We start from the raw sequence: 27,990 nt of genomic DNA on the forward strand, positions 1-27,990 counted from the left end.
TGTAAACTTGTTTAAATCAATATATTTAAAATTGTAAATATCTGAAAAATTAATATAAGTTTGTATGTATAAAAACAAAAAATATAATTTAAGTTTGGTATGAATTTTTAATATGAATTTTTAAATTTTATGCATTTTAAATTTAAGTTTGGTGTGAATTTAAAAAAAAATTTACTTTATTTCGTAAGTTAAAAATATGATTTTTAAATTCGTCGTAAGTTGAAGACTAGGTCTTTGAACCGAAATTGCTTTACCCGAGGGCGGGACGAGAAATTTTATTATCATTATTTTTAATCTTATTGACTTAAAGTATGCCAAAAAAAAAAATTAAAAAACCCAAAAATCTTTGCTTTTAAAACGACGCTTAAAGAATGACAAAATTTAAAATTTTATCGAGGGACGGACTAGGACACCGTTCCAAAACGACCTCGTCCTAAAAACCAAGAAAAACAAAATTTTAAATTTATTTTATATTTGTTTTATAAGTTAAGGATTATAAAAAAAAAAAAAAAAAAGAGAGAGAGAGAGAGAGCCGCGACTCGCGGAGTTTGAAAGAGGTAAGTACCGCAACTCGCGGAGTCTGCAAATTCCAGAAAAAAATATAAACAGACGAACAGATCAGTTTACACACAACCAAACTCAAAAACTGCGAAAACACACCCAAAAACACACACAAAAATCATATTTTTTTCACCATTTTTCATCAAATCTTTCACAAAATCATGTTGAGAAGGATGCTATCAAGGAATTACTCAAGGAAAACGGTAAATTTCTACATCAAAACACCCTTTAATCCGAATATTTAGTGTTCTTGAACAAATTTATACCCAATTCGATTTTGATGATTTTTAGTGTAATTATGCTTAAATTGCTTGTGTATTATGCTTGTATAACCTAGATTGATGCTATTTAACATGATTAGATGCCTTAAAATTCAAATTTTGAGTAATCTAGGGTTTGTGTTCTTGAGCAATTTGGGACTTTTTGATATAAACAGGTTATGACCGATTTTTGTCATGAATTATTGCTAAATTAAGTAGTGTAACATGTTTAGGTAGTTAAATAATCCAAACTTTGAGCCTAAACATGATTTTTGAGAATTAAAGTGGACTTTTTCAAGTCTAAAATTCATGAACTTGATTTTTGAGAGATAATGCCATTTGAAACTTGTTTAATTGCTAATAATGATTATTTTGACATGTTATTTGAGTTGAATGCTTATGAACTTGGCGAATATTTTCGTATATGCTTATTTGAAAAAGTGTAGATTTGATAAAAATATGAAAATAAGCATAAGTTTGATATAAATTGAACATGTCATTGTAATTATTTTGATTGATGATTTTGCTGACACTAATGCATATTTGGATGCACAAAAATTGTGTTTGATGTGTTTTGCAGACTGAAAGGGGTGAATCTTCATCCCAAGCTCGCATTGCTCCTCCTGAGAATGCAGAACAATAGGATGTTGATAACTATTACAAACAAGATATACCTCATCCAGTTATGACATTTTCAGATATGCACGTGGAAGATTTGCACCCGAACTTGAGATTAGACAGACGTTGGATATATTATCCAAAATACCAAAGGGGCTTGCACACTCTTTATTCTAAAGCTGTTGAAGTACCTAGGGTAATAGAATGGGAAACATTAGAGGTAGTGGAATTGGCCGAGCCAATCAGGGAATTACTTACTTAAAGGTATGGTAATTCTACTTTTAGTGATTGGGTACGATTATTCAACATGCGTAGACCTGTATATAAAGTATGGTGTGAAGAATTATTGTGTAGTATAGAAATAAATGATCGGGTAGCTACTTTAACCGATCGAACTTTTATTAGATTTTTGTTAGGAGGTTCGATGCGCCACATGTCTCTACTTGACATGGCTCAGGCCTTACGTATATATACGCCTGAGGAGCTAGCATCTACCGATTGTCAAGGGTTGATATTAAATCGTAGGAAGATTGATGAAAATTTTGATACGCATGGTGTATGGAGTCAAACGACTAGCCATCACCGATTTAAAGGGGGAAATTACTCTTATCTTGATATTGATAGAGCTGAATTAAGAGTAATCCATAGGTTTCTAGCGAACTCGATTACACAGCGAGGTAAAAATAAGGAAAAGGTAAATGAGCAAGATTTATTTTACCACATGTGTATTCGAGACCCACAAAGCGCTGTAAGTATACCTTATTGTGTGGGTTATTATTTATTGGCTATGGTTAGGGGGATGAGACCGCACAGTATAATAGGAGGTGGTATATTTATTACATTAATTGCTGAGTATCTCGATGTGGATATAAGTCGGGGGGGGGGGGGGGGATTATTAATCGAAGAACCAGAACCCCACGATACAATTGGTTTAAATGTATATCATGGTGCTAAGGTTTTGAAGAGGCGAAATAACGCCACAGTACCATATAATGGAAGACATCCACAGGTTAAGAGAAATCAACAGCCAGGTAATGTGGGAAGGGGGAAATGAAATGACAGAAATACAAAGATTTATAGCTTCACAAGAATATGAAAATGCTAGAGATCGAGCATTTGAAGATTTGCAAGTTCATCAAAACCACATCATAGCTCATTGCCAACATGTAGGTAGAAACTATATTCCTACTCCAAAGCCCGTATTTCCTCCCTGGTCTATAGAGATCCAACCACCGTATCCTACTTATAACCCAGCTGAAGCATTTTATAACATATACGGTTATGTATGGAACCCCTACTGGTATCAGTATCAACCCTAGTTTATTTAGTTTTATTTATTTTATTTTTGTAATGTTACTACATTTAACACTTATGTTGATATTGTAATGGTTTTTATAATTTTCTAACTTTTATTATTAGATTTTAATAATTTTTGAATGTGGGGTAATATACCAAACTTCAAAAATATGTATATATGTTTGCAGTTTATCTTATGTACACAACAGGGTAAAACAACGCATTTTTAAAGACTGGCATTAAGTTCAGCAAAAGCAACTAATTTTGACGACAAGATGAAAAATAAATGTGATGTAACAACAAGACGGAATGAACAAATGATATGCACCATTTATCATTCAGCAAACAAACGCCAATATGTTTGGAAAATTTGGTAAAATTTAATCATTTTTCTACGCTAATCACCCTCAATAATTTAAATTGTTACTGATTTCTTGCAAATGAGGGCATAAATTGTTACCTCGGAAAGGACATAAATTGAGAAACAAACCAAAATGTTAGAATTCATTTAAAATGGAATAGAGGACAATAAAAAGGAAAATAAAAGCCAAGTGTGGAAAAATTTACCAAGTTATTTTAAACATATGTCACATATTTCTGTAACAAATAACTGAAAATACTTTTGCTTTAGACTAAACTAAAAAGTTTTACCCGATTTACTGTAAGAAAGATGGATCTACACGATGAATCAATTCCATCATTAAAAGGAAGTAAAGTCTTCCGAAAAAGAAACGCGCTTCTTGATTTAGGTCATGAAGTTGTCGTCCAGACCAGCTGTAGGTTGACGAAAAACCTAGAAAAGTCATCTCTAAAATCAGCAGGAAATCTACAGACCTCAGCATAAAATAGGGTCGCCAAGTGGTCAGACTTATCCTAACCATGAGAGGATCTGTCTCGTAAAATGGGGAGGACGCCATGCAAATTAGCTGGATAAGACTAATGAATCAGATCCCCAGAAAGGATAATCTCCTTAAAGATCAAAAATTAGCGTTTAAGACTGATATTACTCAAACCTAGAGATTGACCTTAAAGATTGAGAATTACAAACTCATGGAATTCAATGATATCTAAACTCGAGCTTGAACGAGAAAATATTTTGATCAAAATTTCAAACCGATTTGTTTTCTAAAAACCCATTTTCAATGCGTTCATTACCATTGAACGTAAAATCCTAGGAATTTACCTGGAATTCATTAGGTCACCTGAACCTAATCGGGTGTCAACCGTAGGAACGGTGGTTGCATAGTATGGTCAAAGACAGGACCTTGTGCCAGACCGAAAAATTATAAGGGTGAGCTTTACTATTGCTCCTACAAAGGATAGTAATTGCGTCCGACACGTTATAGACCATAATTAAAAGCATATCAGGGGACATTGCCTTAACAGTTGCTTGTTCAACGCTTTCCTTTACAATCGGACGGTAGTTTACCGAAAGATAATATACGGAGCAAGTATACTGGACGTGTTGCTTTCCTAATACAAGGTTAGCAAGTGGGTGACACAAAACCACAAGTTTTGAGCTAAAATTTTCGAATCTGAAACCCACCAAACCCACAAAAATATTTTACAAACACCGGTGAAGGGTTATTCCGGAAAACTTAACTAGGGTAAAAGCTAGAATGAATTTTTAAAAGATCAAATGTTTTCATAAAGATCCAATTTCCTTAATGGATCTAAATTTTATAGTCATGTGGGACTGTAAACCACATCGTTACTACCATTGTTTATACCACCGTATAGAAATCACTGATGTACAAAGTGTGAAGAATAAAGAAGTGATTCTAGTATATTTCAAGACTATATTGCTTGAGGACAAGCAACGCTCAAGTGTGGGAATATTTGATAATGCTAAAAACGAACATATATTTCATAGCATTATTCCTCAAGAAAGACAAGCTTTTAGTTGCAATTGTCCTATTTACAAGTGATATTCGGTTAAATAATAAAAGGTGAAGACAAAAGATAGATTCGACGAATTGAAGACGCAAACGACCAAAAAGCTCACAAGTACAAAATACAATCAAAGAGGTTCCAATTATTGATAAGAAACGTCTCAGAATTACAAGAGTACAAGATTCAAAACGTAAAGTACAAGATATTAAATTGTACGCAAGGACGTTCAAAAATTCGGAACGGGACCAGAGTCAACTCTCAACACTCGACGCAACGGACTAAAAATTACAAGTTAACTATGTATATAAATATAATATAATATATAATTAATTATATAAATTATATATATTATATTTATATATTAAAACCGTCAGCAGACTAGGATCCAAACTTGTGTGACCTGGATTTACGAACTCCGCGACTCACGGAGTTTGTAGTGCAAAAATGCCGCGACTCGCGGAGCCCCAAATTCTGAAACTGCCTATAAAAGTTAACGCATTTGATCCGTTTTAAATATCCATCCATCAATCTCTCTATCTATATGTAAACGTATATATATATATATATATATATATATATATATATATATATATATATATATATATATATATATATATATATATATATTTTAATTTTAATTTTAAATCCTAATAATAAGGGTATGTTAGCAAATGTTGTAAGGGTGTAAGTCGAAATTCTGTCCGTGTAACGCTACGCTATTTTTAATCATTGTAAGTTATGTTCAACCTTTTTACATTAATGTCTCGTAGCTAAATTATTATTATGCTTATTTAAGATGAAGTAATCATGATGTTGGGCTAAAAATATTAAAATTGGGTAATTGGGCTTTGTACCATAATTGAGGTTTGGACAAAAGAACGACACTTGTGGAAATTAAACTATGGGCTATTAATGGGCTTTATATTTGTTTAACTAAATGATAGTTTGTTAATTTTAATATAAAGATTTACAATTGGATGTACCTATAAATAACCATATACACTCGATCGGACATGATGGGCGGGATATTTATATGTACGAATAATCATTCATTTAACCGGACACGGGAATGGATTAATAGTCACTAGAATTATTAAAACAGGGGTGAAATTATGTACAAGGACACTTGGCATAATTGATAACAAAGTATTAAAATCTTGGGTTACACGCAGTCGATAACCTGGTGTAATTATTAAACAAAGTATTAAAACCTTGTTACAGTTTAAATCCCCAATTAGTTGGAATATTTAACTTCAGGTATAAGGATAATTTGATGAGGATACTAGCACTTTATATTTATGACTGATGGACTGTTATGGACAAAAACCAGACGGACATATTGAATAATCCATGACAAAGGACAATTAACCCATGGGCATAAAACTAAAATCAACACGTCAAACATCATGATTACGGAAGTTTAAATAAGCATAATTATTTTATTTCATATTTAATTTCCTTTATTTTATATTTAATTGCACTTTTAATTATCGCACTTTTATTTATTGTTATTGTATTTAATTGCACTTTTAATTATCGTACTTTTTAATTATTGCAATTTTATTTTATCGCACTTTTATTTATTACAATTTCATTATCGTTATTTACTTTACGCTTTAAATTAAGTCTTTTATTTATTTAATATTTTACATTAGGTTTTAACTGCGACTAAAGTTCTAAAAATCGACAAACCGGTCATTAAACGGTAAAAACCCCCCTTTATAATAATAATATTACTTATATATTTTTGTATTTTTATAAATTAAAACTAATATAGCGTTAAGCTTTGTTTAAAAGATTTTCCCTGTGGAACGAACCGGACTTACTAAAAACTACACTACTGTACGATTAGGTACACTGCCTATAAGTGTTGTAGCAAGGTTTAAGTATATCCATTCTATAAATAAATAAATATCTTGTGTAAAATTGTATCGTATTTAATAGTTTTTCGTTGTAAAAATAAAGCTATTTCATATACACCTCGCATAGCATCACATGTCTACATCAACAGTTATATGTATACATATAACCTTTATCTCTTAGAATTACAATCTTCCATTCTGAAATTCTGATAAGTCCCAGTCTACGAATTAATACTCTGAATGTTGAGAACGCTGAGGAAGCAGCAAACTGTAAACGATCTTAACAGTCGAAAGTATGATGATAAAGAATGGAGCGTTGGAAACGCTCAATAGAAAATTTAGTACCAAAAAGCGGATTATGCGAAATTATGAAGGAGACTGTGGACAAATCACAAGGACTAAACTTATGCGTAAAGAATCCTGATGATTCTGATTCTGATTAAATCTTTAGCGAATACTTTACTCCTTAACCACTCTAAATCATCGTGAATGAATTTCTTCATCACAATTTGATTCTGAAATCCTAAGATATCATCGTACCTTTCTTTATTAATATCCTCAATATTTCTGAAGATATCTTCATAAATATTCTCGTCCGATATTAATTATCTCCCTGCGTTATCCGTATTATATCATAAAAGGAAACTGTTTTAGTTCTATATTCTGCGAACCTTCGAAATTTAAAATATGAATGTTTTTGAAGTAGTGTTGGAAACTGATGCATGAGTTAGTATAATATAATGACACTTGATCAACGTGATTATATTACAGTAATTCATGCTGAGTTTCTAATGGAACGTGATGATTCACAGAACATACCGTCATCATTTGCCATTTACACGACTCTTATATTCTACCCAATCTCCAAACATATTAAGAACATATCTTCTTGATAGTTTTATCTTTCCAGATATTCTGGTAATTTAACAAATCAAAATCGCGCCATTACGATTTCCTTCTTAGAACAATTACTATGTTCATTCTGAAATCCATATCTACGAATTCTGGACCATTACATACGATGCTTAATCGCAAGAAGAGGAAACGAAAGAATGAAGTTTCGAAGTATAAATGGAGGTATAAACCGCAGCAAATCGGAGAGGATATTAACTGTGGATAACAGTGATTATAAAAGACAGAAGCAGAGACATCGAAATATAGGGGAAGATATAAAACCCAATAACAACCCCGAAACTACAAACCGTGTATATCAATGCGTATAGCAATCTAAAGAAACGGGAGAATGAAAAACACTATAACCCCAAGGTAATGATAGAAGAAAGTAACTTCCTCCGGTGGTAGATGAAAAAGAAGAATAGCAGATATGAAGGTTAGGAGTATATCAAGGATCAGAATGGGATGGAGCATATTAACAAATAAAATAGGAATTAAGGAGAAAGAATAGAAGGGTGAGATATGGAAAATAAATAAATGAAGATGGGTGGATTTATAGTGAAATATCCGACATAACAATCGAAACAGATTATCGCATTAAATCAAAGGAAATCCTGATTTCCTAAATCGCCGAAAACCCCAAATCTTATTACGAAGATTTTCTTTAAATCCCATGAATTCCAGAAATCAATCATAACTACGTCATCAGTTAAAACGATACTACAATTACTCATTTCGCTCTTTTACGATAGCTTCACTCATACGCTTCGAGAAATCGAATTTTTTTTATCCGTATTTCTTAATCATGATAAAACTCTATGATCAGCTTATATTCGTCATGAAAACATTTTTATTGTTAGCCATGACCACCTCACTCAAATTTCGGGACGAAATTTCTTTAACGGGTAGGTACTGTGATGACCCAGAAATTTTCGACCAAATTTAAACTTTAATCTTTATATAATTCCGATACGATAAGCAAAGTCTATAATGTTGAGTCTAGAAAATTTTGAAATCTATGTTCATGTAGTCAATTACCCTTTAACTATGCTCGACGATTCACGAACACTTGTTTGTAAATATATATATATATATATATATATATATATATATATATATATATATATATATATATATATATATATATATATATATAAATATATAAAAATAAGTATATATAACAATTTGGAATAGTAAAAATTCAATTTAATCATTAGAAGTAAATATTATAGTAATTATTTTATTTGTTTTTGTTAATATATTTATTATCTATTATCATTATAAATATTGTTGGTATTATTATTATTATTTGATTATTATTATTATTATTATTACTTAAATATTTAATAATTAGTAAACTAACTATACAAAATATAAAATCAGGAAATCTTCATACGAGTTTGTTAAGGGTATCAATCTAACTATTCCTGATTGATAACCCTCTAATGGAATCTCAATTCTAAACACAAAGAAACAAATTCAGTTAGATGTACATTTCATCTTTAATTATTTTATTTATTTATGTGTACCTAATCAAATTACTTGTTTGCTTTCTTGTTAGACGTCCAAATCATATTACAATTCAAACAAATTAAGATTACTGCATATATTGAATATAACTTTATCTATATGTTATATTATACACATACACTAATATCTTCTTCTAATTCCCTGATCTATGGTTTGTTGGAAACCCATAACCACATTCTATCTATCTTATCTCCCTCTATCTATCTGTATATGATTATCAACACAAACATCACCTTGTTTACTTGCTTTGATCGACAACTATCTACAACCATCCTCACCACTATCACCACCAACGATCCACCACTACCCATTTAAACCATCACTACCATAGAACCCTCATCAACTAAATAATCCTAATCATCTTCCTGATAGAATGATCGATTGCCACCTTTGCCATCGAACTTGGGCAGGTTAATATTTTTATTTTTCTCTTCCATGAACAAAGATCACTTAATCAACCACAAAAGAACCGAAGGCTCCTACTTCCTGTTTCGATCAAACCAAAGATCAAGAACACTATCTTCATTCAAACAGCCACCTTTATGATTTATTCTTCATCGGTTGTCATCACAAAACCAAACACAAACCCAACCTATCTTGTCTTCAAACCATTCGGAAACCACACCCATCTTGTCTCCTTCGTAACCCATCAATACAACACCACAAACCATCACCACAAAACCACCAGATCAACCGCTGCTATGCTTATCTTCTTTCTATTTTCCTTTTCTTTTAATGACGATGAAAAAAAATGAATGAATAATGGTAGGGACGAAACAGATTGATATGCATTCACATATATTAAATTTATAAAAGCCACTTTATAAAAGGCATCTTGGCCAACACCTTTATCCAGCGAATTTTTTTTTATTTGTTGTTGGCTGCTACCGATTCCCTTTACAAAACCATGACACCCTTGAATTCGATTTTGGGCCGTAAACCTTGAATTTTTCTATTGGGCTTCTGATTCCTGCAAGCCTGTTCAGTTTCTGTTTCTGTTGGGCCCTAACGAAGCCCAATTAATTTCTGTTTTGAACGAGTTGGCTTCTGTTGAACTTATCTGCTGCTACGACTTGTGTTATTTGTTTTTCTCTTGATCAGGATATTCATTATGATATACGGATATGTTTATGATAATGATATTCGAAGTAGTATGATGATAATCGAATAAACAATGATAGTGATGTTAAGTTGTATTAATGAAGATGTCAGATGATTATGATGATACGATTTAGGATGATGCTATTAGAATGTTAAGTTTATTATGATCATGATGTTGAACGTATACAATGAATCAATGATGATGATGATTGAACGTATATGAGGAAGATGATGATAAAACGAAGCTCGATTTTATTTATTTATTTTGTTGTTGTCTGTTTTTCTTCACTGAAATAGTTCGAAGGGTAAAAACCCTACTGCGCCTCGTTAGAAACTTTAATTCGATTAGTGGGTTTGTTAATTAATCACCATTATGGGCCGGGATCCTTTTTGTGCAAGTGGGCCGATGCAATTATGGACTAAAAAGGATGAATAAGGAACTGTAAGATGATGAAGATCGTAAAAGGATATAGATGATGATGTTATGGTATGATCATAATGTAATGATAATGATCACATGATGATGTCGATTTGGTATAGGAGAGAAGAGGAAGAACACGTGAATCAGATTAAATAGAATTACATTCAGAATTAGGACAGCAATAGGTGAGTAGAGGAATGGTTTATGGGTGTTATTGGTTAGTGAGAGGTTGCGGGATCGAGCCTGGGCGTAGGCGGTTTTCTATATCTTTTTAGGAAGCTCATTCTAAGGTAGTATATTAATATTCTTATTATTCTTATTATTCTTATGATTATTATTATTCTTATTATTAGTATCATTATTATTTATATAAAAACCATATTATTATTGTTAATATTACTACTAATATTATTATCATTATCATTATTAATATTATATTTAGTATTATGAATATAACAAATAATGAAAGTTTTAAAAAAAAATCTTATTAGTAGAATTATAAGTATATATTAACAATATCAATAAATCATTTTAGAAATATTCATATTTATAACAATCTAGGTGTTTTTAATATAACACTAAACAGATATACATATATATTAATATAACTATTAAAATAGTAATCATTTTGAATATAAACACAAATTAAAAAGTATATGTTTTAATATATATATGAATGATATAGGTTTGTGAATCCGAGGCCAACCCTATAATTGTTCAATGTCGTCATATGTATTTTTACTACAAAATACATTAGGTGAGTTTCATTTGATTCCCTTTTTACTCTTTACATTTTTGGGACTGAGAATACATGCGCATTTATAAATGTTTGACGCAATAGACACAAGTACCTTAACTGCATTCTATGATAGAATTATCTGGGATTGGGGTTGATTATTATGACACGCATTAGCCCCCGGTTTCCGTTAGAGCGTATGAGCTCCCGAGCCGGGTGGATGGTTTATTATTTATGACATTTTGGCACCGGTTGTCCTATATTTTATAAACATGTGTTCAGTCGTGGGGTGTAAAGACTGACACAGAGGTTCTATATTTTGAAGGCACATGTATTCAGCCGTGGGGTGAAAGACCGACACAGATGGTTACTATTATATTTTGAATCCTCACCAGGTGTTCTTCATATGAAAGATATTTTTGTGCAGTTGGAATGGGACTTCTGCACGTTTTATAATATTTAAAATCTTGTGGTGTATTAAAATGATGAAAATGAAATGATTACTATAAACTAATGAACTCACCAACCTTTTGGTTGACACTTGAAAGCATGTTTATTCTCAGGTTTGAAAGAAATCTTCCGCTGTGCATTAGCTCATTTTAAGGATATTACTTGGAGTCATTCATGACATATTTCAAAAGACGTTGCATTCGAGTCGTTGAAGTTCATTAGAGATTATTATTAAGTAAATGATGGATTAGGTCATTTATAGTTTGGATATTATGAAATGGTATGCATACCTGTCAACTTTCGATGAAATGAAAGTTTGTCTTTTAAAAACGAATGCAATGTTTGTAAAATGTATCATTTAGAGGTCAAGTACCCCGCGATGTAATCAACTATTATGAATCATTTATAATCAATATGGACTTCATCCGGATGGATTAGGACGGGGCGTTTCAACTGACCTCTATATGATACGTTTTACAAACATTGCATTCATTTTAAAAGACAACTCATTTCAAAATAACCAAATGATATATGTTTTCCAATAATATGAATGACTAATCTGCCATTTACTTAATAACAGTCTTTTTAAACTCAACGAATTGAATACAACGTCTTTTGAAATATTCCATGAACGACTCCAAGTAATATCTTTAAAATGAACAAATGCACAACGGAAGATTTCTTTCATACCTGAGAATAAACATGCTTAAAAGTGTCAACCAAAAGGTTGGTGAGTTCATTAGTTTATCATAAACATTCATTTCCATCATTTTAATAGACCACAAGATTTCATTTTCATAAACATCATACAGGCATTTCACAATCTGCATAAAAATCATTCATATGGTGAACATCTGGTAACCGACCTTAACAAGATGCATATAGAATATCCCCATCATTCCGGAACTCTCACCGGATATGATAAATCGAAGTACTAAAGTATTCGTAACCTGGATGGGGCTTGTTGGGCTCAATAGATCTATCTTTAGGATTCGCATCAATTAGGGGCCATTTCCCTAATTCTTAGGCTACCAAGCTAAAAGGGGCGATATTCGGTCTAATAATCCAACCATAGAATGTAGTTTTGAGTACTTGTGTCTATTTCGTCAAACATTTATAAAAGCAGCTCATGTATTCTCAGTCACAAAAATATATATTGCAAAAGCATTTAAAAAGGGAGCAAATGACACTCACAATACGATATTTTGTAGTAAAATATGCATACGACGGAACTGAACAATGCAGGGTTGGCCTCGGATTCACGAACCTATATCATTTATATATATATTAACACGTATAATTGTAATCGAACAAATTTATATATTATTAGTGATATAAATGTTATCTTATTAAATTATATGTTTCGTTAATATCTTAATTAAAATATATTTATTTTATATACTTTAAATAAATAATTAATATTAATTATAAAAATATTAATATAGTTTTGTTAAATATATTTTTATATAACTACTTTTTATTATAATAATAATAATGATAATATTAATAGTAATATTGATAATAACAATAATGATATTACTAATACAAACAAAAATGATAATAATATTAATTGTATAAATGATACTAATAATTATATTTTTAATATTTGTAATAACCTAATAACAATAATAATTAATAATAATAATAATAATAATAATAATAATAATAATAATAATAATAATAATAATAATAATAATAATAATAATAATAATAATAATAATAATAATAATAATAATGATGATGATGATGATGATAATGATAATAATAATAATGAGTAATAAATAAAATACCTCAAAGCAATAAGCTTTAAAAAAAATTATGCCTCCACCAGGGCTCGAACCTAAGACCTCTCGCTAACCCGCTAACACACTTCTAAACTATTGAACCATCAGTCTGTTTTGGTATTAACCCGCGTGATTATTTATTTAACATGTTTTGACTGTTTATCTTCTATCATCAAAATCATCTATTATCATTATCATTCACTCATAATCATTTCACCATTTCATAAAATCATCATATCGACTCATCATTCGATTATTATGCACATCATTTTCTAATTGTCATCAACCATCATCCTATACCTATAACATCATGATCATCATTTTTGAATCGTTTTTCATTTCATCATCAACATTAATATCGTCATCATACATCTTCATGACCGTTCTTATTATCATCATTATTTTTGTATCATCCTCATAACTACATCACCATCTTGAAGATTCACATAAAATCATAATCTAATCGTCATTTATATTGAATCATAATCATCGATTAACATCGTGATTTTCTTACTTCATCATCATCTTAACTAAACATCATTTTAATCTAATCTAAACATCATCATTTACCTTGATAATCGCATGTGGACATGTAGGTTTGATATCCTTGACCCACAACAGACAAAGTAGCTTATTTAAATGATCAAGTGGGAACTTTTGTTTGGTAACTTTCGTCCAAAATAAAGAACAGCTCAAAAGTCGAATAATTTAAATAGGAGTAGATTATAAGACCCCGCGATGATCATTACTACTAATATATTAGTAAGTTGATGATTAATTTGGGTCTTAAAGTGATCCTTTTGTTCGAAAGAATTGTATATGTGTATATGGGATGCTTTTGCAGCTGGAACGAGCACAACAGGAAAGGGAAAAAAATAGGAGCTGCTGCAGTGATTAAGTTTGTAGTTCAAACACTAGGTGGGTTTTAATGGTGGATTGAGTTGTTTTCGGTCATAACAGGAACGACAAAAAGTAACAGCAGCAGTGAATGCAACAGGGATCGAAGGATTGCAGCAGGTTACATTAACAGAAGAAGAATAGAAGATGGTGGTGGAAAGTGGTTCTAGTGGTGTATTAGCAGTGGTGGTTTGTTAATGGTATTCGACGGTGGTTTTGAGGTGCAGGTGATGGCGAGTTGTGGTGGCTGGTTTAATGGAGGTAACTTTGTGGTGGTTTAGCGGCTAGAGAACAGTAATAATGAAAGCATGTAGGTTCGTTGATGGGGTGATGGTTTTCCAGGTGGGTTGTGGGTCTTTATCGAAAATAAAGTAGATAAGATATAGTAGCAACCGAAATGGCTATTTTGTGGTGGTTTTTGGTTTATAAGTGAACAAAGAAAAATATACAGCAGTAGTAACCGTATGTACGATGATGGTTTGGGTATCGATTCAATAAAGAAATGAAAAGAGAGGAAGAGAGAAAGAGATGGAGAAAGGTGGTGATTTGATTCAAATGGTGTTAATTTGGTGGTTTGATCCTAACGGTTAAGAGGGAGAGAGGAGAGTAAGGAGTTGATTTATCGTAGTGAAGTGGTGGTTATTCTTGGTATTTCCCGGCTACTCAAATAGAAACAGAAGATCGAAGGTGATGGAAGGTAATAAACGGGTGTTCTTGGTGACAGTCGAAACAGAAGATCATAAGTGGTACGGTGGTGGTTTTTTGATGATAGACTAGATGATGGTTGTGATCATATTGATGATCAGTTAAGAAGAAGAAAGAAATGAAGTGGTGATGTTATGGGACTAGTTTAAGTGCGTGTGTATATTGTATATATAATATAGATAACCTATTTAGAATCCAAAAACAGTGAATCTCAATCACAGTTTCAATTATCAATAGTAATACAATTTTCAATTAGGCGCAGAACTTCTTCAATCTAATCAACTCACGGGCCACAGGAAAAATTAGGATAAAGCAAAAGCTGATATAGAAGTTTAACAGATTAGGCGTAAATATCTTGAGTTTTTAAATTATATTTAATATTAATGATTAATAAACATAATAATAATACTTTTAATAATATTAGAAATAATAAAAATACTAATAATAATAATGGAGATAATAATAATAATATTAATGATAAAAAAAATAATTAATAATATCAATAAAAATAATTAATAATAATAATAATAATAACATGATAAAAGTAATAAAAATAATAAAAATGATAATTGTTAGTAATCTTGTTAATAATGATAATAATATATATTTTGATAAAGATAATAATAGTAATAACTATAGAAATGATAAATGATGATGATAATAATAATAATAATAATAATAATAATAATAATAATAATAATAATAATAATAATAATAATAATAATAATAATAATAATAATAATAATAATAATAATAAATGGTATTATTTTTATAATAATAATAATGATGATAACTATAATAATAACTAATAATATTTAAATTACAACTAGGTTATAATTTTAATCATTCTTATAATAGTATTTATAACTATATATACACACACATTCATTTACAATTAATTGTTCGTAAATTGTCGGAAGCGGTCGAAGGGTAATTGCGTATATGAAAATAGTTCAAAATTTTTGAGACTCAACATTACAGACTTTGCTTATCGTGTCGGAGATATGAAATCATTTAGAGATTTGAGTTAAAAATAAGTCAAAATTTTCTGGGTCGTTACAACTGGTATGTATACATCTACTCTTTAGTAGAGAATAGCCAAATAGGTACCAACAAAGATGCAAGAAGATGAATATCCATGTTGATCTCGGAACTACATTTCTATTATCCAACAACGAATCTGGTTGACATTTTATTATTGAGTGGTAGCAAACGTAACGAATCAAAGTTTTCATAATGACAACTAATTGTTGTAGTTTTGCTACTATTCCTATTATCGAGATAGTGATTTTTAGTGATGTATTAAATTTTAATTTTAACATTTTTCTTGAATAATTAAATATTAAAATTTTAATTTGGGTATGAGGATGAGGGGAAATAAGACGAATTTACCTCACATATGCAATACATATGGCAAGACTTAACGGACTTATTTAAAGGTAAAAAATAATCCTGAGGGATGATGTTAGCAATATGGGGTATAATACAGGGACCAACGAAGTAAAAAAGTCATATCGTGTCAAGAATTACAAAACCCATCTGATATATAGTTTTCATAAATGGATAGTAGGTTTTGTCTTTTGCCTAAATTAAAAGGGGTCACTTGTAAGATTTTATTTGTATATATACGTGTGCACCTATCTAAAGTGTACATCATAAAATCTTCCATCTCACAATGGAAAAAAATAGTGAAATGAAGCTTTTTGGAACCGTTGCTAGTTGTTACACCCCATATTTTTAAGGTATATTTTATTATCTAAGATGGTTTTAAATTAACTTAACATTTGTTAGAAAAAAGACTTGTCACGTAAAGAAAGGACCTAACTTGCAAAACTTTAAGTGGGGGAGGGTCAAAAGTGAAAATATGTGTTAAAAACTGGGACAGCAACCCCATTTATACAAAATGCTGAAATTTTTAGAAGAGTGTTATGTGTGTGAGAAAATGATGAGATTTTGGGAAATCAAGTAAGAAGGCTTCAACTTTTCACATGAAACATATTGTGAGGGTGTAATCAACCTAGTGGTACTAGAAGCTTTAGTTCTTCATCTTTCCTCATCTTTTGGAGAATTGGGGTTTTGGTAACCCTAATTTGAGGTATGAGTTAATTGTCTTCTAAACTTAAGTTTAAGTAGTTAAATGATACTAGTATTATTAGAAATCATGGGTTTTGATTCCTTTGAAACCCTAATTCGAAAATTAGGGTTAGAGTTTATGGATTTGGGATTTATTGAAATAATAAACTACTTTAATGAAATTAGTGGTTTTAACTACTGAATTGAGAGTCAAAACCTGATTTTGACTAAGGTTGACCAAGAAAGTCTATGTGCAAGTCAAAAGCTTGTATGTGATTGGTAAGGAGATAAGAAAACTTGCAATTTGTAAGTCTTGTGTAATATTCATAAGGTGTCAAAATGGGTATTGTGTGTCTAAAAGGATAAACCCTAAGTGCATTGACTTTCTTTGATCAAGTGTAAGTGAATGGTGATAATGTTGATGATTGTAGACTAAATTGATCCGTTTTACCTTGTATAAACTGATTTTGGTCAATAGAAATTCTTAAAATTGATTTTTATGAGAGTTGGTGATTTCTTGATGAAAAGCAAAATTTGGACAGATTTGAAGTGTCGTTTTAAAATGGTCTTAGCTCTTAAACCGTGACTCCATTTGGGGCGTGTAGACACTCGTTGGAAATCCCTATGTGTCTAGTTTTCAGAATGGTAGGTCTCGTGTGTTGATTGTGGGAGGAATTCAATCAAACTTGCAAAGTTTGACAGGTTGTGCAGGCTGTCCAAAAATGTTACTGTTGGTAAAATGGGAATAAGAGTTAAGGATAACCAAATTGGGTCTTGTTGGGTTAAAATGGGTAACCCATTTTAACTAAGTGTAGTAGATATGTGATATATTGTATGTATACCTATTGTATAGGTAAATTGTGCTTGAGAACGATTATGTTGACTTCATGCTTGAAAGTGCTTGTTGGATTGCTAAAATTGAATTTATTTCTTGGAATAGAGGTGAGTACGCATATAATTTGGTAATTTCATATTGATATGTGAAATTGTGTTAGTAGGTATTGACATGGTTCCCGGGTAGATGTGACATGTCGTACCAATCGCAAGGTTTGGTTCCCGAGTGGATGTGACAAACATCGCGACTTAGTTTTAAAAGGAGACTTGGTTCCCTGGTGGATGTGACAAGTCAAATGTTTATGACGGCTCGATTCCCGGGTGGATGTGACAAGCTTATGATCCATGGTTCACCGTCGAATGCCTGGTTCCTCGGTGGATGTGAGGTATTGATACGTTTCCCGGGTGGATGTGACATGTCATGACCAATTGTAATGTCATACCCCCAAATAGGCCGGGGAAATATGACTTCACAATATCACAACACAAGTATGTATAAACGAGAATGACTCTAAATGAGACATTTTATAACAAAACTTGAATTTGCAGCTGAAACATAATAATGTGTTACATAATGAAACTCATATGTATATAACAAATGATAAGTCTAATATGTGGACTCCAATGCAACAGCTAACTAAGCATCATGGGGCAGCACACAAGCTAATCTTCACCTGAGACAAAACATGCTTAAAGTGTCAACCAAAAATGGTTGAGTAAACAACATAGGTTTAATAATCATAATAAGTTTTTAGACCACGAGATTTAATTCAAAATATCAAAATATTCAATATGCCATGAGTTATAATATCGAACTAAACATTAACCCCTGACACTGTACGGGTGTCGGCAATCATTATTATGTACCCCCTTGACGATTACGCCAATGGGTAGAGACGTCACTCTCAATAGGCCTACTCACAATAATTAAGCTTGCAAATTTCAATTCCAGCAATTAACGATATTATGACGGGTATTTGCATGTAACAATAAATACATGTTTAACAAAAGTCTCACGAAATTGCATATCAAAAGGTTTAGGTACTTGTGTCTAAATTGTAAATCATTTTAAAAGCAAGCATGTGTCTCACCCCAAAGTTTGTAAAACAGTTAAGAAATAGTAAAAAGATGGGCTATGAAGTTCACCTTAATATCAGATAGATATTCCACGCAGGTTATATGATCGGAGTGTTGAACACGGAGATCTCAACCTAGAGATATTATGTTCGATTTGTTAATGTCTAATAGACGTAATGTTTGTTTATTAATATAGCAAACTATATTAACAGTGACCGTTCTCGAGAAAAATTATATTTATATAAGTGATATTATACTTAGTGTACTTAAGTGTTACTATATAGATAAGTGTATAAGTTATAATAATAATAATAGTATCATTCTTTAATTAATCAATTATTAAGTAATCTCATTAATACAGGTATTGTATATATATATCCATACCTACACGTTACATATTATTATATTATGTATATGTTTATAACTATACTATATATGTATATATCTTATGTATGTGTTACATATATATTAGTGTAAGATGATACATATATATATACTTATTACTTTTATTATTATGTTTACTAATCGCATATAACTTACATAATGCACATTCATTCATACATACACACGTACATATACATACATATATACACATACATATACACGTATGTATATATTTACATACACACACACACACACACACACATATATATATATATATATATATATATATATATATATATATATATATATATATATATATATATATATATATATATATATATATATATATATATAGTGTATACATGCACATACGTACGTATGCATGCATGCATGTGTACCATTATCATTATTATTTACCAATCTTCTCTCATACATAAAATCATAAACCTTAACTTCATTAACTTGTTTCACGTTACATCATACTTGTTCATAACCATTAATTACCTATATCATAATCGCTTCTCATAATCATTGTTCATGTTCATAATTCATGATCATACTTAATCATTCTTATTAATCATATTCATGACTAGTTTATTAATCACTAACCATTATTCTTTCATGCACAATACTTATAATCATATATCATTAACATTAATTAACCTAGTGTCTTATTAATCTATAATCATGACCATACATCTTTTATCTTTTAACCTTATTACATGAAATCATAACTTTTATCTTTAACCTAATCAATACATAAAATCACAACTTTTTAACATAATAACGAGTAATCTTTTAGCTATAATCAATTCATAATCTTTATCTATTTAAATCTTGTAACCTAACTTAATCAACACATAAAATCATATCTTTTAACATATCCTTAATACTTATATTTATTCATACATGATATACATAATACTTATAATCTTTTTCATGTACATGATCTTAGTCTCTTTTAATTATAATCTCGCAATCCTTATTCCTAATCATCATACTTATTAACAACTAATTAATCTCATTATCATAATATCTTTAACCATATTCCTACATATAATCATAAACTTCTTATTAATAACTATTTATAATACTTGATCAAATTCTTTATCATTAATCATTATACATAACATAATACTTATTAATATACTTGTATGTAATTAAATAAAGAACAAGATCACTAGGGTTTATAGACTACCTTACAAGAATGAGACCTAGGATTGATGATGAATGCGTAATAAAACAGCAACCAGCAGATCCAGTAGCAGCAACCACGACCCAAAAAGGGGTCTGTTTGGGTCTGACCTGGTTCGACTGAACCCACAGTAGTAGCAACAGTGACCCAATAGGGTTTTCTTGGGTCCCCTTTGATCGACATAAGTACAGCAACAAACTAGAAAGTTCTTGGGCTGTTGAGGTCACGAAATCAGGCAGGAAACAGAAGCAGATAACGCAGCAATTTATGCAGCAACAAGGGATCATCTTTGGGGCTGGTTGGTCACGAATTGCAGGAAAACAGGCTGAACAGCAGAAGGGTTTTAAAGATGGTAATTGTCGACTGAAACAGGCTGTGTTGGAGGGTTGTTTTGGTCGACTGCAACAACAGGTTTGAAGGCTGCTGTAGTCGACTGCAGTTGGGGATTTTTAAGGGTTGCTAGTCGACACAAGAAGGCTGGAATGTGGCAGCTTAGTCGACAAATAAATTAGAGGGAAACAAGGAACTAGTCGACACTTTTTGCAGCAGGATTCGTGATGCAATTTAGGGAGATCATGAGGCCTTATATAGTTTTGTAGGTTTCCTAGTTGCTCTCTAATACTTGGAGATCAAGAACCTTAATTTGAATCAAACTAGGACTTGCAAAACTTAGTGATCAAGTTAAATTTTCCTAAAGAAAAACTACAGCCGAATTCTATATGATACAGATGATTTATATTTTTTTTAATACCATAATACCTATTTATTTATATATATTATTTATATATATATATTTTTTTTTACAATTAATATTAAGGTTATATTTATTTTAAGTACATTTTATTTAACTATTAGTCCCTAACTTTATTAATTTCTACTTAGTTCTAATTTAGTTTAATTCTTATAAAAGTCACATTTAATTTATTACATATAGTTTATGTTATTAATTCAGTATTAGGGTTAGGTTTTATTATTAATAAACCTTTAGGGTTAGAGATTAGGTTATTAATTATTATTAAGTTTAGGGTTTTATATCATATTAGGATTTTAATAATAATTACGATCATTTAATATAAGTATAAATGTTCGTTTGTCAAAATGGATAACAACCCTAATGATGATGCGCAGAATATGACATTGAAACCCTAAGGACAATTTGGTAAATTCAGAAGGGAAAAATGAGGGTTGTTATATGTAAGGTTTGGTTCCCGGGTGGATGTGACTAACCTTACAACTACTTGTTGATTACTTGATTGTATGATATGATGCGGTATACGATGTAACTTATCTCTACAAGTTTATTGAAGTTTATGTATGTAATGTACTCACTAAGCGTTTCGCTTACTCGTTGTTGTTTAACCTTTATATAGGTTTCATTTTGTGCAAGGGAAGGGTAAGGACATGGCGTTTGTCGAGTTGTTATGATCTTACGTCTGGCTTGAAGACTAGACTTTGCACTTGATGGATTTGATTGTTGTTCTTTTGGATGGGTAGTAATTACCTTAAAACTTATGCTCTTGATATCTAGTCTTTTGGTCAAGAAGTTTCAAATTGGTCAAGTTTGCCACATGATTTTATAATGGTTCAGTTAACATTGTATGAATGTATGTGATCTTTTAAACTCGATGAAAAGTTGATTTGGATGTAACTATGTGTTTTTAACAGGTTATCCTGATTGGTTTTTTGTTACCAATAAATATTGTTAAAAGGTGTCAATTTGGGCAGAATGGTAGTTACAAAGGTTTACCCTGTGGGTAACCAGTGTACCCGCCAGGTAAAGTAAAAAAAAAGAGTGTGTATTTTTCTGAAAACGGGTCAAGGTCGTTTCAGGTGGTATCAGATTATAGTTTAAGGTATCTAGGATGTAACACCCCATCCTACATTGGATAGAGAAAAGAAATATTGGTCCTTTATAAGCTTAAAGTTGTGGCTAATTAATATCTCCTACAATGGTTTTAGTTGTTAACCTGGAGATACCCGATTAGTTCACCGTTTTAGCTTATAAGGGGCGATTGTCTCTCGAGTTGCGACGGGCACTCAGTTCGTGCATCTCTTGGGGCCGATTCGAGGGTCGTTTCATCTGGTATCAGAGCTAAAGGCCTCTCAGGGTGTGACGAACACTCGGTTCGTGCATCTCCTGGGGTATCCTCACGGGGTGTGACGTGCACAATGCTCGTGCATCTCATGGGGTATGGATCCTGGGTATTGATTATGTTTCAGCCTGACGAGGACGTCAGGAATTTAAGTGGGGGATTTTGTAACACCCAATCCCACATCAGATAGAGAAAAGAAATATTGGTCATTTATAAGCTTAAAGTTGTGGCTAATTAATATCTCCTACCATAGTTTTAGTTGTTAACCTGGAGATACCCGGTTAGTTCACCTTTTTAGCTTATAAGGTGCGATTGTGTCTCAAGTTGCGACAGGCACTCGGTTCGTGCATCCCTTGGGGCCGATTCGAGGGTCGTTTCATAGGAGGTTGCGTGTAGCGTAGAGTTACCTAGACTTAAACCATAGGGATTGTGTACTGTATTGATATTGCTCCATTTAGACATATTTATTACGCAATATCGACCTCATTTTATTCAGTTTTGATGATCGTTGGGGCTTTAAAGTTTTTTTCCTGTGCCAAAGTGTCCACTCAAGTCAAAATGCCTAACTTGGTGTAATATTGACCAAGAAATGTTCAAAAAGTGCAAAGAAAATGACAAGTGCAGGAAACAGCATCAAGAGCGCCACTCCTGATTAAGGAGCGCTGCACCTCACAGCCCAGAGCACCGCATCTATGGTAAAAGCGGCGCAATCACCAACGTTTTGTCTCAATTTCTTCACAGTGAGCAGAAGCGTCGCTCTTCAGAGGCAGAAGCGCCGTTCCTACAGCTCCAAGAGCGCCGCACCTACGTCAACAGCGCCGCACCAGATGAAGTATAGAGTGCTGCACCTGAGTCTAAAGCGCTGCACCAATTGAAGCCAAGAGCATCGCACCTATGTCAAAAGCGGCACTCCTGACGCTGATTCAGCCCACTTTCCTCACCTCTATAAATAGAATAAGATAGGTCATTTAGCAAGTGAGCTGCAGTTTTTACTCCGAATTACACACACAAAACCTAATTTCATCATCCATTAGAATTCTAAGGTGATTTGGAGGAAGCAAGCTCAAGTTTCATCTGCATTAGTGCTAGATCTTTCTTTTGTTATCAAATTGGGTTATAATCTTAACTTTACTCTTTCTTATTTTGAATCAATTAGTTTTAATCTTTACTTAATCTTCATCTAAGTTTAATCTTTACTTATAATCTTTGTTTATCATCATTTATCTTTGAATCTTAGCTTGTAATCACTCAAGATGATGTTTATTGATGCTTTCATGATTATTGCTAGTGTAATCTTTACTATGAGTAGCTAAATCTCTTGTGTTTGCTTATCTATGAATCTTTAATGCATGACGTGCCCTTAATCTATTGAATGAAAGTTGTTTTGAATGAAAATACATGAGCTAGTATTATTGAGTTAGCCATGAGGTCCATTGCTATGTTTGATATTGGTTTTACTTTAATTACATGGATTGAGTAGCTCTTTAAGTGATTTTAGTAGTGAATCAATTTGTGCTTCAACACCTTTGGTGATCTAGACAACTAGAATAAGAATTTCAAGTGATTGTGTTTCTAGGCTAGGTTGGTTGTAACAACCCAACCCGTAATACAAACGATCACGCAGAAATATCAATTAATTTTTTTTTTGCTGGAACAGCATATGGCGCGGCGCGCCATATGGCCGCGCGGCGCGCCAAACTGGCCTGTCCAAAAAGTCATGAAATGAGAAAATGTTTGACCACTTCTCGACGTATTTAGACAAAACGCTTTTCACAACCTATTCATATATGAAAAACTAACACGTTCCATTCATAAAATAAGTTTTACGAGGCCGGGCCCACATCGGCCGTTTTACGACTTTCATACGAAAATACAAGTTTTCAATCACATGATTTGTAATACAAAATAAAGACCGAGCATGGCGATTAGGGATACGCTACCCAATCCTAATCAATCCAAAAGCAAGCCTTCTAAAGCAACTACGCGAGCCACTAGTTCCCACGCTTACCCGAGCCACCTCATCCAAGCAAATCTATAAAAAGTAAACAACGAGAGGGTAAGCTAATGCTTAGTGAGTGAAAATATACTACATACATATATATGCATAAAATGGACACGCCACACCAATAATCAAATACCGCATACCGAAGTATCCAAGCATAAAGGCAAGCTAAGCTAAGCATACCATATAATCACTAAGCAGCAAGCTAGTAACAACAACCATAAAGTAAGTCACCAACGACGATGTGAACAACGCCAATAAGTTACACCCGGAGGGTTAGCTACATCACAACAATACATTAATATAACCCGAATAATTTAACATGCTACACTACAACGCGTAATCATGGTTAACCAATAACACAAGGGAATGGTACTTCGAATTTCCCATCAGTGTTCGTAACAACCGTTAGTGTACAACGAAATATATCACTAACCCCTAGGCGACACGGACAACGAAATATCCGTTCAAGCAATCGTTAGTGTACAACGAAATATATCACTAACTCTTGGGTATTTTGGACAACGAAATATCCATCATTAGTGTACAACGAAATATATCACTAACTCTTGGCCCTGCCCCTCTCCCGCCCTACAAATAGATACATTATATACACACATGTATAATCATTCCACTCACAACCACGTGTGATAACGTACACCCAAAGTGTGTACTTCGCCAAAGGTGGTCAACTAAAACGCACAACCGTGCCAATTGGACCCATACACAAGTCCATCAAATCCACCTATATGTGAAGTGAGTTCTATAACCGAGAACCACTTCACCCGACCCGCACCCATCCTACACATACATATGCACATAGGATATTAACACTCACCTTGTCGCCTTGATGAATGCTTCCAAGTAATCTGCGACTCGTCAATGGAAAGTACCTATTCCATTATCACGAAACAAGCAACACAATTAGGGTTGACATACAAACCAACCCAATTCGACACTTGGTGCCATTTTGACCCAAATGCACTTCCAAGCACAAACCGTGCCCAAACTAACCAATAATCACTAACACAAGTGAGAATGGTCCTAATATGCCAATTAAACCCAATCATAGGTGTTAAACACCTATCTTGCCCATAATGACACTTAAACCCTAATTTTTGACCCAAAGGAGTCAACATCGCGCCGTTAGCGAGTTTTGGCACCAAAACATATTTAACTCGGTTTTATACCTCAACTTAATCCATTTTAAGTTTATAAACCTCATTAAATCAACAATTGGGTCATAATCATCACCAAACCCTAATTTTGACTCTAGTCAAAATTAGTCAACCCAAATTCACCTAAAGTGGTTCCAACACTTCCATAATCACTAAACCTAGTGATTAAACTCAAGATTAAAGCCTAATCAAGGCCAAATAGTCAACCAACCCAAAACCCGCCAAATGACAAGAATAACTAGTCACCATAAACTCATTTCATCATCTAAGAGGGTTTCACAACAAATCAAACTCAAACCCTAACTTGAATATCAAATCTAACAAATGTAATTCGGAGTTTGAACTTACCAATACCACCAAAATGATGCCGTTGACGAGTAGAACAACTTTAAAACCCGAGCTTTGGTGAGAATCCAACTCCTTCTTCTCCAATTCAAGCTCTCTCACTCTAGAACCCTTTCTCTCTCTAGATATGGATGAGAGTGTTTGTGTGGGTGAGAAATGAGCTCCAATGGAGTTCTAGATCAGTTTTGGTGACCCTAAACCAACCCTAAATGAAAACACCAAAGCACCCCTCATTTAAACCTTTTAAAAAGGCTGAAAATTGAATCAGACGGGATCGGCGCGTCGCGCCAAAAGGTGGAGCGCGCCTCTAACCTACAGGTCAGTTTTCAGAAACTTGTTTTGGTCATAACTTTTTGACCGTAGCTCCATTTTTGATGAATCAAATATCGTTGGAAACGTAATAAGATTTTCTTTCCAATGGTAAGGCTTTAAAACATCACCAAAAACTTTATTTGGGGTTGAAAAGATACGTACATACCTTGTCACTTCAGACAACGTCCAGTTTTCTTCGACGTTCGAGCAAGCAACACGTACATGCTTCGTACACCTCATACACGAATCGTACACCATAAATACATTATGTACCATAAACATTTGGGTCTTACATTGGTTTTCAATTGAACTTTGTTCATCATAGTGGTGTTTGACTATCTTAGGTGACTTTGATGGTTAAAGGGTTTTAAGTGATTTTAAGCCAGGCATAATCTCAATAATCAACTCATACATTACTTGATCTAGTGTTGCTAAGCTTATGTGAATTTGCAAGGTAAAATTGGATTAAGAATATTTACTAGTTCAAACAACTTAAGTGATAACAATTTGGAGAAAAACAAGGGTCATCTAAGCATAAAGAGGATTAGATAAGTGAACACTCTTCATCATATTGATTACTTCTCATTTCTTGATTACTTGTTACTTGTTAAGTTTTAGTTTATTTATCGCAAATTTAGTTGATTAGTCAAAATCTCTCGCAAACCCCCCCAATCAAACAAAACCCCTAGGATAACTATTAGTTTCAAATACATAATCTACAGCGCTCTCACGGGACGAACTTGATAAGAATACTTGCATTAAGTACTATAGCAACCGGGTTTTAAGTGCTTGATAGATTGTGCGTGCTTTTTGTGATATTTGAATCTTGTATAAATTTAGGGAGTTATGTATGGTATATTCACGCCACGTCACACTTTCTTAGCGCTGCTGCCGGGGAGCGGTTAGATAAGTTAGGTTGTGTATTTGGTACAAGCTTTTAGTTATTCGATCCTTTTGTAAGGATTCGTCCTTACAAAAGTTACTTTTTTTGTCTTTTATTTATTATTTTGTATTGGATAATCACTTGTGTTTTTGTTGTCGTTGAAGGTTAGGTCTATTGGTGTATGATAAGAAGATCCCACAAGGATCAAGATTTCACACAACCATTTTCCGATCCGGAGAAACATATACACGGGGTTTATAAGCGTAGAGAAGAACGGGAATTAAGGAAGAATTTTGAGGTTTTGCCATTTTGTTTGATAGAAATCGACGGAGAAGAAGAGGGTAATCCACATGGTAATCCTCCACCGGTTGTTAATGAAGTAGTTGCAAATGATCCAAATGACACTCTGATGTGGAATGTTAGAATGGTGGCACAAACAGTTGTGCCTCCGGCTATCACAAAACCACCAATCGAAGCAGAAAATTGGAAGATCGAGGGTAACTTTTTCACAATGTTCAAGGATAGAGTTTTTCGCAGGCTTATAGATGAAAACCCTTTTGATCACATTCAATATTTTAACGATATTTGTGATATCTACAAGAACAA

The 27,990-nt window shown here is 32.5% G+C and overlaps 1 pseudogene; it reads left to right on the forward strand.

Annotated features, from left to right (window-relative positions):
• LOC139849634 (uncharacterized) overlaps positions 1 to 27,990 on the forward strand; it is a 214,619-nt pseudogene that overhangs the window by 139,600 nt on the left and 47,029 nt on the right.

The sequence above is a fragment of the Rutidosis leptorrhynchoides genome, chromosome 5 (assembly GCF_046630445.1).
Source record: "Rutidosis leptorrhynchoides isolate AG116_Rl617_1_P2 chromosome 5, CSIRO_AGI_Rlap_v1, whole genome shotgun sequence".
NCBI classification, from domain to species: Eukaryota; Viridiplantae; Streptophyta; class Magnoliopsida; order Asterales; family Asteraceae; genus Rutidosis; species Rutidosis leptorrhynchoides.